At 45.5% G+C, this 15,129-nt stretch overlaps 1 long non-coding RNA gene and 1 pseudogene across 1 annotated transcript; one reads left to right on the top strand and one right to left on the bottom strand.

Moving 5' to 3' along the window:
- Nucleotides 1–19: 19 nt before the first annotated feature.
- Nucleotides 20–2,782, top strand: LOC131481867 (uncharacterized). Its single transcript, XR_009246597.1, has 2 exons — nt 20–349; nt 2,084–2,782. It is a non-coding gene; the product is annotated as an uncharacterized LOC131481867 (long non-coding RNA).
- Nucleotides 2,783–5,902: 3,120 nt separating this feature from the next.
- On the bottom strand, nt 5,903–7,585 carry LOC131481835 (large ribosomal subunit protein uL3-like; annotated as a pseudogene).
- Nucleotides 7,586–15,129: the final 7,544 nt, after the last annotated feature.

Raw genomic sequence — 15,129 nt, 5'->3', positions numbered from 1 at the left:
GGCTGCCCGTGGCCCCGCCCCCAAGCCCCGCCCTCGCGGCGCCAACCTTGGCTCCTGGCGCAGTTTCGGTTGCTCCCGGGTGCGGGTTGTCCTCTCGCGGCTGTCGGTCGGCTCCGTTCCCGAGTTTCTCTAGGAGCTTTCGGCATGAAGGGGCCCGGCCCTGCTGCGTGCCCGTGGGGTCCCCGGGCCAGGCAGGCAGGCGCTCGCGGACTGTTTTGGCTATGGGCTTTGGGACTGTTTTTCCTGGTAATTCCGCGGTTGAACGTTCCGTCGAGGTGCCGGCCGTTGATCGTCTCGCGTCCACCCAGACTTTTGGGGGTCGAGGGAAATCCTCTGCTTTGTTCTCTGTGTAAGGATTACTTGTACTTGAACCCATCGGTGTGTTTGGAAGAATACGTGTAAGGGCCAAGGACGAACCAAAAGGTTCACACTGGAATTTTTACACCAAAAAATGCACCTCGATGCCTTGTCCCTAAGGGGGAGGTTGGGGAAACCACTGTAACTACCTTTTTATTTTCTGAGGTATTTTGAATGCTTTAACTTTTTGCTCTTTAAGAGAGTTTCAGAGCCCACTCAAACGAGCTTTTATGGGGCTAAGGTCTTAATGACACAGCCCTGGCTGACCTAGGAAGGTTGATCTATTTAATCCTCACAGCAGTTCCAGAAGAAAACGTAATTCTTCCCATTTTAAAGATGGGTAGAAGGCAGCTTTTGCTTCTTTTTTTTCTTTTTGAAAATAAGGTTTTACAGATGTAGGAGAGACAGAGAAGTCTCCCACCTGCTGGTTCACACCCCAGCTGGCTTCAATGGCCAGAGATGGAACAGCAACCAGGACCCTCATCCACGTCTCCCACACAGGTGTGGGGTGCTAAGGCCTTGGGCCGTCCTCCGCTGCTTTCCTAGGCCACAAGCAGGAAGCTGGAAGGGAAGTGGAGCAATTGGGACACAATCTGGTGCCCATATGGGATGAGCCAGTTTAGCCATCCTGCTGGCCCCAGTAGGTTTTTTGAAGAAATCAATGCCACCTCTGGGATACAAATCCTGGCCATCAGGCACATCAAAAGTGGCGTAAGACACAGTATTACCGCTTGTGTTTTCATTTCTTAATGAGATGCTTTCGTTCTGCTAACACAAAAGTCAAGTACTTTTGTCAGGTAGGCAGTGGCTTTTAACATGGGAGACAAAGGGTGTGTGGTGATGCATGGTGAGGTTTATTAGGGGACAGCAGTGGCGTCACCACACCCAGGTGAATAATTCAAGGATGAAAAAGAACTGGCTTAGGCTTGGTCTGCCTCAGTCTCCCAGAGTAAGGGAGGTGTCCAGGAGCTACATGTTTTTCAGGACTTAAAATATCTTGGTTTTGAAGTGTTTTCCCCAAACCTGATTTCTCTTATTCTAAATGGTGGCAATGAAGATTGTTTTTGAGGATACTTTAAAGTGAGATGTGATACTGATCAAGACACTGGCAGCAAAATAACATCACTTTGTTATCCTGTACTGGAAATTCACATTGTTTGGGTGTTAGTGGAAAGAATACTGAACTTATTTTCTAAGATTTATTTTATTTGGAAGATAAAGGGAGTTAGACACAGAGATCTTAACAGCTGCTGGTTTACTCTCCGACGGCTGGAAAGGGGCCAGACTGAGGCCACCAGCTGGGAATTCCATCCAGGTCTCCCACATGAGTGTCGCACCCAAGCATTTGGGCCATTTCCATCCTGCATTAGAAATAGCATGGAGCTGGATTGGAAGTGGAGCAGCCGGGATCCAACCTGTGGTGGCAAAGATTCTTCCCTGGTTTGCTGCACTACTACACATTGTCTGGAGGGTCTTAATTCTGTTCAGTAGGTTGTAACTTGTCTTCTGTCTGGAACAAGAAGCCTCAAGTTGTGATGTCTAGACAAGCTGACCTTTAACAAACTCAGTGCCCTTTTTTCTGTCTGGCTGTTGAGTCAGGAGTGTGGGAATTAGATTCATAATTCTTCTGGCCATTTTTATCTGGTGTTGTCTACCAACTTTTATATATATAATATAATGTACACTACATGTATAGAATATTGACTCTCTGTTTACATTTGTTCAGAAACCAAGGACTTCTCACCATATCTACGGCTTTCTGCCTGGAACTAGTCACCATCTCTGCCACTGCTTAGCCCGGATTGCTGCAAGCAACAGTTCTCACCACTGTCCTTTGGCCACCTGTTTTCAACACTGCCTTTGGAAAGTTTGGCTTTTGTAAAATGCATGTTAAAACGCAAGCCAGAGTGTGACAGTCAGATGGGTTAATAGGCAGTTAGGTAAGGTCCCTGTGAAAATGGAAAAAAGGGACAAGGTCCCTTCAGAAGTCAGAGAAAACTGTTTGCCCCTCCTAGGCGTGGCCTGCAATAGCACTTAGTTTGATCCAGGGAAGACCCAGTGTTTGCTAAAGATAGCCCAGTAAGGCTTCCCTGACCCTGGCAATAAGCCATGAGACTCACTACTTGCTGATTGGTCAATAATTCCTATCCTTGGTTTCCTGAGTGGTTACTAACCCCTGCCTGCATAGGCCAATCAGAGATGCATGTTTCCATGATCCTTTATGGCCCTTGATTGGATATGGCTTTATCCCTTTGAACTAACCCATCAAAAACAGCACACCCTTTGGGGTGTCATTTTGTGTGATCCCAAGAGCTTGCACTTGCCAACTGTGAGGGCAACTCTCCCCTTGGAATGCCCCCCACACTCCAGGTCCCACCCTACTGCTGCAACAGAGTCCTGTCAATAAAACTTCTGCTTTGCTCACTGTCCTTGTCCTTCCGGAAGTTCCTTGGCATGGGATGAGAACCAGCATCTTCCCTCTCATAACTAATCTTCCCCTTCAAAACTATAACCAGACAATGCTAGGGTACATGAGTGTGTGTGGCGGGCACTAAGAGATAAAAATATGAATCACCTGGTTGGATGAAGGAAGAAACATAAAAGATTGTTAAGGAAGCAGACCAGCATTTGCACATTGATAGGATCTGCTGTCCCAGATCCTATTTTTAAAAAAGATTTATTTTATTTGTTTGAAAAGCAGAGTTAACACAGATAGAAGGAGAGGTAGAGTGGTCTTCCACCTGCTGGTTCACTCCCCAAATGGCCACAGCAACCAGGGCTTGGCAAGGTAGATGCCTGAAGCTTCTTCCAAGTCTCCCGTTTGGGTGCAGGGGCCCAGGCTCTTGGGGCATCCTCTGCTGCTTTCCCAGGTGCGTTATAAGGGAGCTAGATCAGAAGTAAAGCAGCTGGATCTGGATCTAGTGCCCATTTGGGATGCCAACACCACAGGTGGTGGCTTTCAGCTATGCCACAGCACTGGCCCCTCCAGTAGCTTCTTAGGTGAGTCCAGCACTTGCCCAAGGGGACAGCTTAAGGAATCTTCTTGCCTGTGCAAGGGGGTGGGGAGCAAAGGAGCTATTTTAGTTCCAGTCACACTAAGGTAACAATCCGGAAAAATCTCATTGATTCCACACCCAGAAAGTCCTTTGCCCAGCAATCTCCAAGAAAGAAGGAGAGGCAAAATGGTGAGCACATACCTATAAAAAGTCCAGTCTGGATGCAGACTGGACCCTCAGTTCTTTGCTGAGATACCTGCTTGGCCTGTCAGGTGTATTTTCATTAAACCTGACTAGCTTGCATACTTGCTACACTATCTCATATTGGAAATTCTTTTGTTGGGCAAAGACAAGGCATTTGAATCTAGCTGTCTCCAGTAATAGAAACGCAATGATGTGGGCTGTAAGCCGAAAGGAATCTTGTATCGGCAAAAAAAAAAAAAGGAGGTTGCTTCATGACCAAATAAAATGAAACAAAACAGAAAACAAGCTTTCTGAGCAGCCAAGACTTGCTTTGAGGGAAGTTGTACTACATGTTAAGTTTGGGGACAAGATCCTGGAAGAATATGCATATTTAAAAATGGTTGGGAGTACATGTATGGCTGCTAGGTTGCCATGTGTATTACATGATTTCCATGTTCACTTGGAGGTAGTTTAACGTTATAACAAGGAGTTGTTTGCTTTATGTAGGAAAAGTAAAGATGAAGGCACAGTTGTCACTTATGAGCAGGCCTCTTGAACTGGCCACAGCTGGATGGGGCCTTTCAACCTCTAGTGGCAGTGTTTGGCCACTGAGCTTTCTCTTCATGCATCCAACTGCCTTGCATGCATGAGCACTGGGTTATTGGGGGAAGGGGTGTGAACATGTGATGGCCTCCCATGTTTCTGGAAGTAGAGACCAAGGAAGCTTTTCCACTGGTCACAAAGCCCCTGTGGACCTTACCCCTTACTCCTCTGAACACTTGTGAGGAACCCTTAGTTATCTCTAACCTACATCATGGTTCTTTGTGGAGAGCTCTTAAAATCCAGGAATTTCCTGAATTCTGGGGGTGTTTTGTTATTCACAATGAGCCCTTTTGATGGGATCTGAGTTTATGCTCAGATAACAAGGCCAGTTAGGGCAGAGACCCTAGAGAGCCTCCCGATGGGGTCAGTTCCCAGAAACATCGAGAGATTGAAGCATTGATAGATTGGGACTTAATGCCGTATTTACTAAGACCTGGGAAGGGGACTCTGAGTATCAAACTCAAGGAGAACTTGAATGGGATTGGATGATGAGCTTTCAAGGCTGACCACACACAAATAACATTGACCGTCTGCATCCTGCCACTGTAGCTTGCCCTAAAGACTGTGTGTGTGTGTGTGTGTGGGGGGTATACACACACTTATTTTCTTACTAGTATGTCTTTTTGCCCACTGTAATTCATGGAATAAATAAGACATATACAAACATTGATACAAGGTTTACGGAGGGTAAAGTATAATGTCCTAGGCATGGGAGACATGTGTCCAGTGACCTGTCAGAATACTCCAATCACTATATTTAATAAGTCCTGGGATATTCCAAAGTCATCAAATTCCAGTTAGCATTTGTGCACTGAAAAATCCAAAGGCATGGCTTCACAAGTGAGGGTGAATTTTCCATGATTGGAAATTATTCTCTTTATAATCATTGACTACAAACACTTTCAGAGATGGTGAATATTGTCCCTGATTTTAGCTGCTACTTACCCTTCAAGAGGACATTTCTGGAACTGGCATTGGAGCATAGTGGGCTAAGCCATTACCTGCAATCGTGGCATCCTATATGGGTGCTGGTTGGTGTCCTGGCTGCTCTGTTTCCAATCCAGATCCCTGCTGGTGGTCTAGGAAAAGCAGTAGAAGATGGACCAAATTTGGGGGCTCCTGTCTTCCAAATGGGAGACCCAGATTAAGCTCTTGACTTCTGTCTTTGGCCTGCCTCAGCTCTGGCCGTTGATGCTGGTTGGGAAGTGAATTAGCATGGAAGATACATTCTGTCTCTCCGTATCATTTTTGCTCTTTGTGTGTCCTCTCTAACTCTTCCAAATAAACAATCTTAAAAAGATTTCTGGGAATAAAGGATAAAGGATTGCTCAAGGCTGCCCAGGATGGCTAAAATAGGTCTTTGTGTACATTAGACTATTCAGATTCACCTAGTAAGTAAGATGAACAGCTCTGCCCAGCTACTCCTCACACAGAACCCAGAATTCTCACGAGCTGTTTCTCTTTGATGTCTTGCAAGATTTTAGCGCAGTTTATTCTCAAAATTTTATTCTACCTTAAAAATATTTAAAACTTTAAAAAATGATTTGTTTTTGTTGGAAAGCCAGATTTAAAGAGAGGAGAGACAGAAAGATATTCTGTACACCAATTCACTCCCCAGGTGGCCGTGATGGCCAGAGCTGAGCTGAACAGAAGCCAGGAGCTGCTTCCAGGGCTCCCATATGGGTACAGAGTCCCAAGGCTTTGGGCCATCCTTGACTGCTCTCCCAGGCCACAAGCAGGGAGATGGAAGGGAAGTGGAGCAGCGGGATATGAACTGGCACCCATATGGGATCCCAGTGCATGCAAAGTGAGGATTAGCCATTAGGCTACCGCACCAGGCACTAAAAATATTTCTTTGAATGACAGGGAGGGAGGGAATCCCCATCTCCCTGTTGATTTCCCACACACCTGGACTGGACTGAAGCTAGGAGTTAGGAACTCAACGTAAGACTCTTCCATGGGTGAGAAACACAACCATTTGAGCCAGCATCACTGCCTCCCAGGGTTCCCACCCACAGGAAGTTGGAATGAGGAGCTAGAGGCAAGAACCAGTTTGATGTGGGCGAGACAAAGATTTAGAAAGGGATAAACAGCTCAGGCTTGGCAGCACACAAGTCATGTACACTATCCAAATCCCATCACTTTCCATACAGGTTAATCATGGTTAAAGACTCAACACATCCATTTCTCCTCATGCAGCTAAGCCTCACTTTCTATCATGCTCCAGAGTCCACGAACACTTCAGTGTATTTTCTCCCCTCCAACCCAGCTGGTCAGTAACTTTTATTGAAATCTTGCCAGTTGAACAATCTGTTCCTGACATTGATCCTTCTTAAGTGATCCCGTGAATGCCTTCTCCACATTCTGGGAGCGGCCAAGGCCAAACCTGGAGGTGGTGCTGATGAACTCAAGGTCAATCTTGAGGGTCTGCTGTTTGTTCTATGCAAGCAGAGACTTTTGGAAGGCTAGCAGTCGCTACCTTGTCCCTCACCACACAGCCTTTCGGCATGATGGTCATTAGTGACTTCCCAGTAAGGACAAGGCCTCTTAGAGAGTCGGTATTCTTGTTCGGACAAGTCATGGTTGACTTGATCACTTTGCCATCCTTAATCAGGCAACCATGTCCAATCTTGTAGATCTTCCTGTTTATCTTGTTGATGGTGGCATTTCAGCCCAGCCAGTCATGGAGAAGGCCACATGTGCAGGGTGCCACACCATAGTACAGGTGGCCTTGTGCAGTCCTCATGGGAACAGCTTCTTGTGCCAGCAACTGGTGATTACCTTTGTAACCTTTGCCCTTAGTTACCCCAATGATATCATTCATCCTGTCCTGACCAAAACTTGACACACTGAGACTTGCTGCTCCAGCTGTTCCTAGTCCCAGTCCCAGTCCCCATTCTTCTGGATCTCTCTATCAGATGGGTGTTTTCTGATGTAGAGAATGCAGGTGCAAATGGATGTGGATGATGATGCAGATGACCTGACAGTACTTTTTCAGCTGCCTCTTGCCAATGTCATCCTGCCTCTTCTTGGTGAAGGATACTTGGTGAGGGAATTCAACTTACACCAATTCTTCCAAAACACCCTTCTGTTCTCAACACTGATGTGCTTGGCAGCAATGATCCTTAAGGCCTAGAGGTCCTGAAAAACTGCCATTAGTCCACTATACCTTACAACCACCATGAGCAATATCTTTACAGTGATCATAGTCTCAACTTCCTTCCAGTTCACTTTGGACCCTGATCTATCAACTTCCTGCATGATGTGCATCTGTTGTGTGTCTGCCCTCTTCCTTCTGCTTACCGCAGTATGCCGAGTTGAGCATGAAAGTACATGAGGTTTGTTAACTACCGCTCACTCCACCCTAGTTACCCTACTACCTTCATCACACCATGGATGCTGTTACCACAGGACTTTGAGCTGGGTGTTCCCTCTACTGAGGACATGTCCGCTAAGTCACTTGTATTGCTCACCTCCTCCTCCCATTATATCTTAGCTCAAAGATCACACTGTCAATGTGGCCTGCTATGACCAACATATAAGTTACAACCACAAGCCTCTCTTCTGCCTTCCTAACACACACCTCTGGTTTATTTTAAAATGTGTCTTAAGATTTATTTATTTTTATTGGAAAGTCAGATATACAGACAGGAGAAGAGACAGAAAGATCTTCTGTTCACTGATTCACTCTCCCAGTGGCCAACACAGCTGGAGCTGAGCAGATCCAAAGCCAGGAGTCAGGAGCTCCAGCTCCCTGCTTGTGGCCTGGGAAGGCAGTGGATGATGGCCCAAAGCCTTGGGATCCTGTACCTGCGTGGGAGATCTGGAAGAAGCTGTTGGCTCCTGGCTTGGGAATGACTCAGCTCTGGCCATAAAATGAAGAGGTCTCAAACAAGCAGATGGAAGATCTTTCTATCTATGCCTTCTCTCTGAAAATCTGCATTTCTAACAAAAATAAATCTTTAAAAAATCATTCATTCACTTTTACTTTACACACAAGGCGAAGAGAGAACACCACCACCAAACAAAAGACAAAGAGAGAAAGCAAGTGAGTGATCTTCGATCTCCTGGTTCACTCCCCAACTGCCTGCAACAACCAGGGCTGGGCCACACCGACTCTTGAAGACCCGGAACTCAGTCTGGGTTGCCCATATGGATTACAGTGCTCCATTTGCTTCTGCCATCACCCTCTGCCTCTCAAGATGCACATTCTCACGAGGCTGGAATGGGGAGTGGACCTGGAACTATGGCTCAGTCACTTGGATACCAGACATTAGTTCCTTGAGCACCATCAGAACTACCAGACAAATGCCCACTTCTGTTTTACTCTTGTAACACTATTACTCCTTGTCACATGCCATACCATTTATTTATTCATTTCTGTTGTTTCTTATCTATTTATTTCTAAATACTAAAATGTGAGTTCAACACAGGTAGAGACTTGGCTGTTTTATTTACCAAGATGGCCAATTATTTGGGCCATCCTCTGCTGTCTTCTCAGATGCATTAGTAAGAAGCTGAATCTGTAGAGAACCCAGGGCCAGCGGTAGCTCAACTGGCTGGTCTTCTACCTCCACGCATGGCAGCCCTTATGGGTATCAGTTCATGTCCCAGATGTTGCACTTCAGATTCAGCTCCCTGCTTGTGGTCTGAGAAACCAGTAGAGGATGATCCAAGGCTTTAGGACCCTGCATCTACATGGGAGACCCGGAAGAAGCTCCTGGATCCTGGCTTTGGATTGGCTCAGCTTGGCCATTACAGCCATTTAGGGAGTGAACCAGTGGATGGAAAGTCTTTCTCTATGTCTCTCTATAAAATTTACCTTACCAATAAATATAAGTCTAAAAAAAAAAGGAGGAAGAAGGAGAATTAGAACCCTGGATTAAGCCAGCATTCTGATGTGTGTTGCTGGTGCCAAAAGTCATGCCTTAACCTATTGTGTTACAACACTAGTCCCAGAATACATTAATTCTGATTAAAATTTGACCCCTTTGAAATACTTCCCGAGACCTATTGAAAGTCACTGGGCTTGCATTGCTTGGGCTTGGGACATTCACATGCTGCTATGCATAAGCTTTATATCAGCCTGTCTCTGGATTATGTTTCTCTCATCAGCTCCATAGCAAAAGACAGGATAGCAAGGGAAAAACCTTGTTATTAGTCTATATTTGTACATGGGAACCATACAAATTATAAAAATTCAAAGAATGAACTTTAGTGTTGGGGCTGACATGTCCTTTTCATAGAAGAGAGGGACACCAGGATGAGGTTGACAGTAGTAGCAAGTCATGCAAGGTGAGAGGCAAGACTCCATTGAGAAAAGAGTGCAGGTGGTAAGATTATGTAACAAGGGACTGGCATTATGGTACAGTGGGTTAAGCCACTGCCTGCAATACTGGCATCTCACAAATGCTGGTATGAATCCTGGCTGCTTCACATCTGATCCAGCCTGGGAAAGCACAAGTGCTTATGCACCTGCTACATGGAAAACTCAAGTGGAATTCTAGACTCCTGGATGAGGCTTGCACACCTCTGTCCATCACAACCTTTTGGGGAATGAATCAGTGGTTGGACAATCTCCATCTCCATCCCTGGTTATTGTGGCCATTTGGGGAGTGAACCAGCAGATAAAAGAGCTCTCTGTAATTAACTTTAAAAAAAAGATTATGTTAGTAAAGCCCCCAGCTCATCCCTCTGGGCTTCCCTTAGAAGATGGAAGTCCTGAAGGAAAGTGGTGATGACTTTGTCTCTGACTAATGTTTCTTAGCTATTTGATGAAACCTAGAGAATTTAATAAAACAATCACCACTGCTTTTGAAAGATGCTTTCTCAGGGAGTCCTTTCATGTGCTTGAAGGAGAAACAAGTTAGCCAATCCTTAACTGAAACTATCTCTTCCAGCTCAAAAAGCCAGGAGCCAGGAGCTTCTTCTGGGTCCCCTGTGTCGGTACAGGGTCCCAAGGCCTTTGGCTGTCCTTGACTGTTTTCCTAGGCCATAAGCAGGAAGCTGGATGGGAAGCGGGGTGGCAGGGATTAAAACAAGTGCTCATACAGGATCTTGGCGTCTGCAAGGCGAGGACTTTAGCCACTAGGCTACGGCGTCAGGCCCTAATTTTTATTTTTAATAGTAATTTTATTTTTAATATTGTTCATGTAGTTAACAGGTGCATGCCCATGTGGACCTCCAATTAGGAGAACCCAGGGTCAGGAAATTAGATTTTGAGAACAGATTGCAGAAAGTTAGGGGAGCTGGAGGGACAAAAACAGTGACCTGAAGCCATAGCATACAAAAGCCTAGGCATTTAGCATCCAAAGTTCACCAGAGAGTAGCCTGGGTCCAGGGCCCCTCAGCTGTCTCCAGATCTCTTCCAGCCATGTGCATCCACAGGTTGGTCCTGAAAGAAAAAACAAAGAGGATAGAAAGGGAAGGAATGGGGCTGACGTAGTGCTGTGGGTAAAACTGCTACCTGTGAATCCTCATATGGATGCTGGTTTGAGTCCCAGCTGTTCACTTTTGATTCAGCTTCCTGCTAATGTGCCGGGGAAAGAAACAGAAGATACCCAAGGTATCTTGGGTATAGGACCCTATAACCATGTTATAGTTGAATTAAATTTCTGGCCCCTGGTTTTGGCCCAGCCCAGTGCTGGCTGTTTTGACCATTTGGGTAGTGAGTACAAGGCAGAAGAGCTGGGTCATCTCAGCTCTGGCCATTGTAGCCATTTGGGGTAATGAACAAGCACATTGAAGACCTTTCCTATCTTTCCTTTTCTCTGTAACTCTGCCTTTTAAATGTAAATGAACAGTTAAAAAAAGTGTTAGTGTTGGGAGTAAGGCACATTTGGCTGGGCTGCACAGACATTTCCCAGGATAACAGGTCCACTTTCTAGTATACACCAATACCACTCTGTGGTATCAGTCCTTTGGGAAAAGAAAGGTGTTAGCACACTGCTACACAATACAGAAACAGAGACTGGGATGCACATCTGTGTCCCCCGTGGGAGTCTGGGACAAGTTTTACCAACTGGGTAGAAAAGCTGAGAGACAGCATACATAGCACTGAACAATGAGAGGAGGAGACCCTTTTACATGGTGACGTGGTGAGAAGCAGAGTTGTAAAGTGTAGGAAACAGTGTGGAGCAGGTTATTCAGTGTCCATGGGAAAAGGGGTGGCTGAGGTTTCCGAGGGGAAAGGAAGGAAAGGCAGGCTAGGCCACCCCCGTGGCAGCAGGAAGGGAAGCAGAACAGCCATCTCGTGGAGGCTGAGCTGAATGAGGCGCACGTTCAAAGTAGGTGTTCTAGCCTCAGGTCGGGCTGCGGGAACACTGGACCACCAACAGCAACACAGGAAGATTTCAATGTTGTAGATGCTAGTGGGGCACAGTCAAGCACTGGGGAGCCACAAATGTCACTTTCAGGCATACTGTCTATGAGTCCTGGGCAGCAATTCTGGTGTTTCTGGGTTCTCCAAGATGCTAGGGAAGACAGATGGTACATAAGCCAGGAGATTGTCACAACGGGGTAAGCAATGAGCCACCCAGGTGGAAAACCAGCTGGAGTTGTAGCCAGACCTGGAGATAGGTACACAGTCCATCAGATGCATCAAGGACAGGTCACTCAGGTGAGCTGGTACTAGATTGTCCCCTTGGTTTGCTTTCCTCTTGATGCCCTCCTCCCGAACTCAAAAGGTTTCTGTTCTATTTGCCCATTCCTTTGCCAAAATTACTTCTCCTCCCTTTCCGTGCCTTCTCAAGAAGTCTGATTGTGTTCTAAGTTCCTGTTTTTTTTGGCAAGGATTGTTTCAAACTCAGTCACATGGGCACTCAGAGCCCCAAACTGCACTCAGAAAACACTGGGACAAATAAAAGAAAACCCCAACATGTGGAACCAAAGAGGCTCAACTGGAACCTGAAGAGGCCAGAGCCCTTTCGGAAGGGAGGGTGCCATCAGGGAGAGCTGGTGCTGGAGCCTGTCTTACTAAACTTGACTGTAAATCATCTCTTTCCAAACACCTCCAATTTGTGCACAAGTTTTCTACCCAGCCCATAAAACTTGCCCCAGAGTCCTCATGGGGGCCACCAATATATGTTCTAACCTCTGTCTCTTACTGTTTAACCACACAAAAAAGCCTTTCTTTCCCTAAAGTGTGACAGCTAGATGTGCTAATAGATACTTGGGACCACATCCTTGACAGAATGAGAAAAGTGGGAATCTCTTTAAAAGGTGTACAAGATGCTTGTTTCTGCTCATAAGGTACTTTCAGGAAGACAAAGTTGCCATCTCACTCTTCTGAGCTTCTAGTCTTATCAGAAAAACAGAAAGAAGGAGTTATGCATCACACCCTTCCGACTGGCTTTTTCGCTTTATCATGAGTGAGCTAGCCAGTATTACAGTTCTGGCCTTCTGTCCCCTCCCTGTTGGTTGCTAGCTGTTATCCTGCTTACCATCGGAGACCTTTGGAGACTAAGAACTCTGAGGTCACCCACCCCCAATTGGATCTACCACATGGGATGGAAGAAGCCCAAATCCTGCCTTGCAGGATCCAAGCTCATTGGAACAACAACCAGGATCCCTGAGCGGTCCGCAGAAACAGAAGAACAGTAAACTTCCTTCGGGACTAGGGAGAGGAGATTTCTCTGGTCCTTGTCTGCTTCCAATTTTGGGTTCCCACCCTCTCTCGTAATAACCATCAGGAGCACTCCAGAAACCCCTCAAAACAAAACAAAACTAGAATAGATGGACAGAGAACAACAAGGAAAGCTTAGAAACAGACAGGAAACGGTCAGCGGGGATGCACTGGGTGGGACGCAAAGATTAGTTACTCTTCACTGGGGTATGGAAGATTTCTCTGCACACCCCTGCTAAACGTGCTCACCTAAACAGTTGACATATATCCTGTTAGAATTATAGAGTTAGACCACCTGAAAAACAGCCAGGTTCAGCGAAAACATGCTTCAATGCTATAAACTGCTAAATACTAAAATTAAAATACGCATGAGACAGCTGAATAGCAATCTATAGCCATTTTAAGGTGTATAGAACATGGTTGAATATAAACCAAAATTGAAATGTCTATGAAGAAGTCACAGGTTGTGGTTGAGAACCTGCATTTTCCTACTAACATATTAGTTAATCAATACTGTGTCAATTAATGCCACAATGTTGTAAATGGTTGGACATATTGTGTTGGGGCTTTTGGTTAGTGGGGATGATGCTCTGCCGGCTCTATCTTCAGACCAGAGATGGTCTCACCAACAAACCATTGAACTTACCAGGACAATAAGATGCTGGACTTCATGCTTGGTAAATGCCTCCAATGAAAGAATGTCAACTGAATTTGAATTATGGAAATGCAACAAGGTGGAGCAATCTGCCGTGGGGGGAGGGTGTGGGGAGGGGCAGGGGGGAATCCCAGAGCATAAAAAACATATCACATAATGCAATGTAATTAATTTTTAAAAAAATGAAATGCAATAAAAATATGTTAAAAAAAAAAAAAAAAGAAAACCTAAAAAAAAAAAAAAAAAAGATACCACTTGCACCATTTTCTCAGGTCTTTCCTGAGCCGCCTCCTGATGCTGCAGCAGGTGGATTCTATCTTAACTAAATCTCACTTCACTCACAGCAATGTTCCACATGAAGATTCCTCTTTCATGTGATTTTCCCTTTTTGACAGTGCTGGCAGCACTGTGAAGGGAAGAAATCAGATCTCGAGTTTTCAGATAAAAAGAAATCTCTGTTTCCTTCAAAAGGAGAAACAACTGATATTGGGCAATTCTGTGGTCATGGTGTTGACATGGACATAAGAGGAAGGAAGCGGCCCTGTATTGAAGGAGCAATCCTGGGCCTGGGCAGCATGTTGCACGTGCCTAGTTTCCCTCTGGTAGTACTGCAATTTGTGAGTTACGTCAGAAAACAGAAGCTGTGAGACCAAGTCAGGCGGAGGGTAACATGCACTCACTGGTCTTTTAGATATCAAAGCTTATATCTTTCTTTCGGTGTTCCTTTCCTTTCTCATCACACCTTGCACTAAGCTTCTGTCCCCTGGCTTAGCCTTCACAGCTGTCAGCAGAAACCATCCAGATCTATTTAGAAAGTTAATATAAGGAATGTGTGTGTGTTTAAGATTTATTTGTTTTGTTTGAAAGTAAGACCAATTTACAGAGGGAAGAAGAGACAGAGAGCGCGAGTATGCTGGCACATTTCCCAAATGACTGCAACAGCTAAAGCTGGGCCAGTCCAAAGCCAGGACCTGGAGCTTTTACTGGATTTCCCATGTTGCCATCCTCGACTGCTTTTCCAGGCCACCACAGGGAGCTAGACCAGAGGTGGAGCATCTGGGACTGGAACTGGCACCCATATGAGAAGCCAGTGCCACAGGCTAAAGCCTAGGCTACAATGCCACGTTTCCAGCCCCTAGTCCATGCACTATTTATATAACTCACTAAGTTTTCATTTTGTTGCCTTTTCCTCTTTTCTCTCCCAGGCTCTGCGTGTATTATTTAACATAATCATTTAAAAGTGAATTTGAGACCTCTTTATTTCATTTTATTTGGAAAGTCAGATATACAGAGAAAAGGAGAGATAGAAAGGAAGATCTTCCATCTGATGATTCACTCCCCAAGTGGCCGCAACAGCAAGAAATCACCCAACACTCCAGGCTCTGTTTCAAGAGGCACTTTATTCTTCCAACCAGTCGATTTCCCAGCCCGTCGACTCGACTTCTTCTTCTTCCTCCTCCCTAGCCTGAAACCCCATTGTTTATATACCATCTTAATCCAATCAGCTTAAAGGTCACCGATGCACACGCGGGCACACCAATCATAACTCTGATCACGCGTAGCACACGCACCAGGCATGTGGCTACGGGCCACAGAAGGCACTTTCTTTTTTTTTTTTTTTTTAATTTTTTTTTTTATTATTTTTTCTCCATTAATTACACTGTATTACGTGACACAATTCATAGGTACTGGGATTCTCCCCCCTTCACCCC

The sequence above is a fragment of the Ochotona princeps genome, chromosome 14 (assembly GCF_030435755.1).
Source record: "Ochotona princeps isolate mOchPri1 chromosome 14, mOchPri1.hap1, whole genome shotgun sequence".
Lineage (NCBI taxonomy): Eukaryota > Metazoa > Chordata > Mammalia > Lagomorpha > Ochotonidae > Ochotona > Ochotona princeps.
The sequence above is the reverse complement of the archived record's forward strand: the minus strand, read 5'-3'. Positions and strand labels throughout refer to the sequence as shown.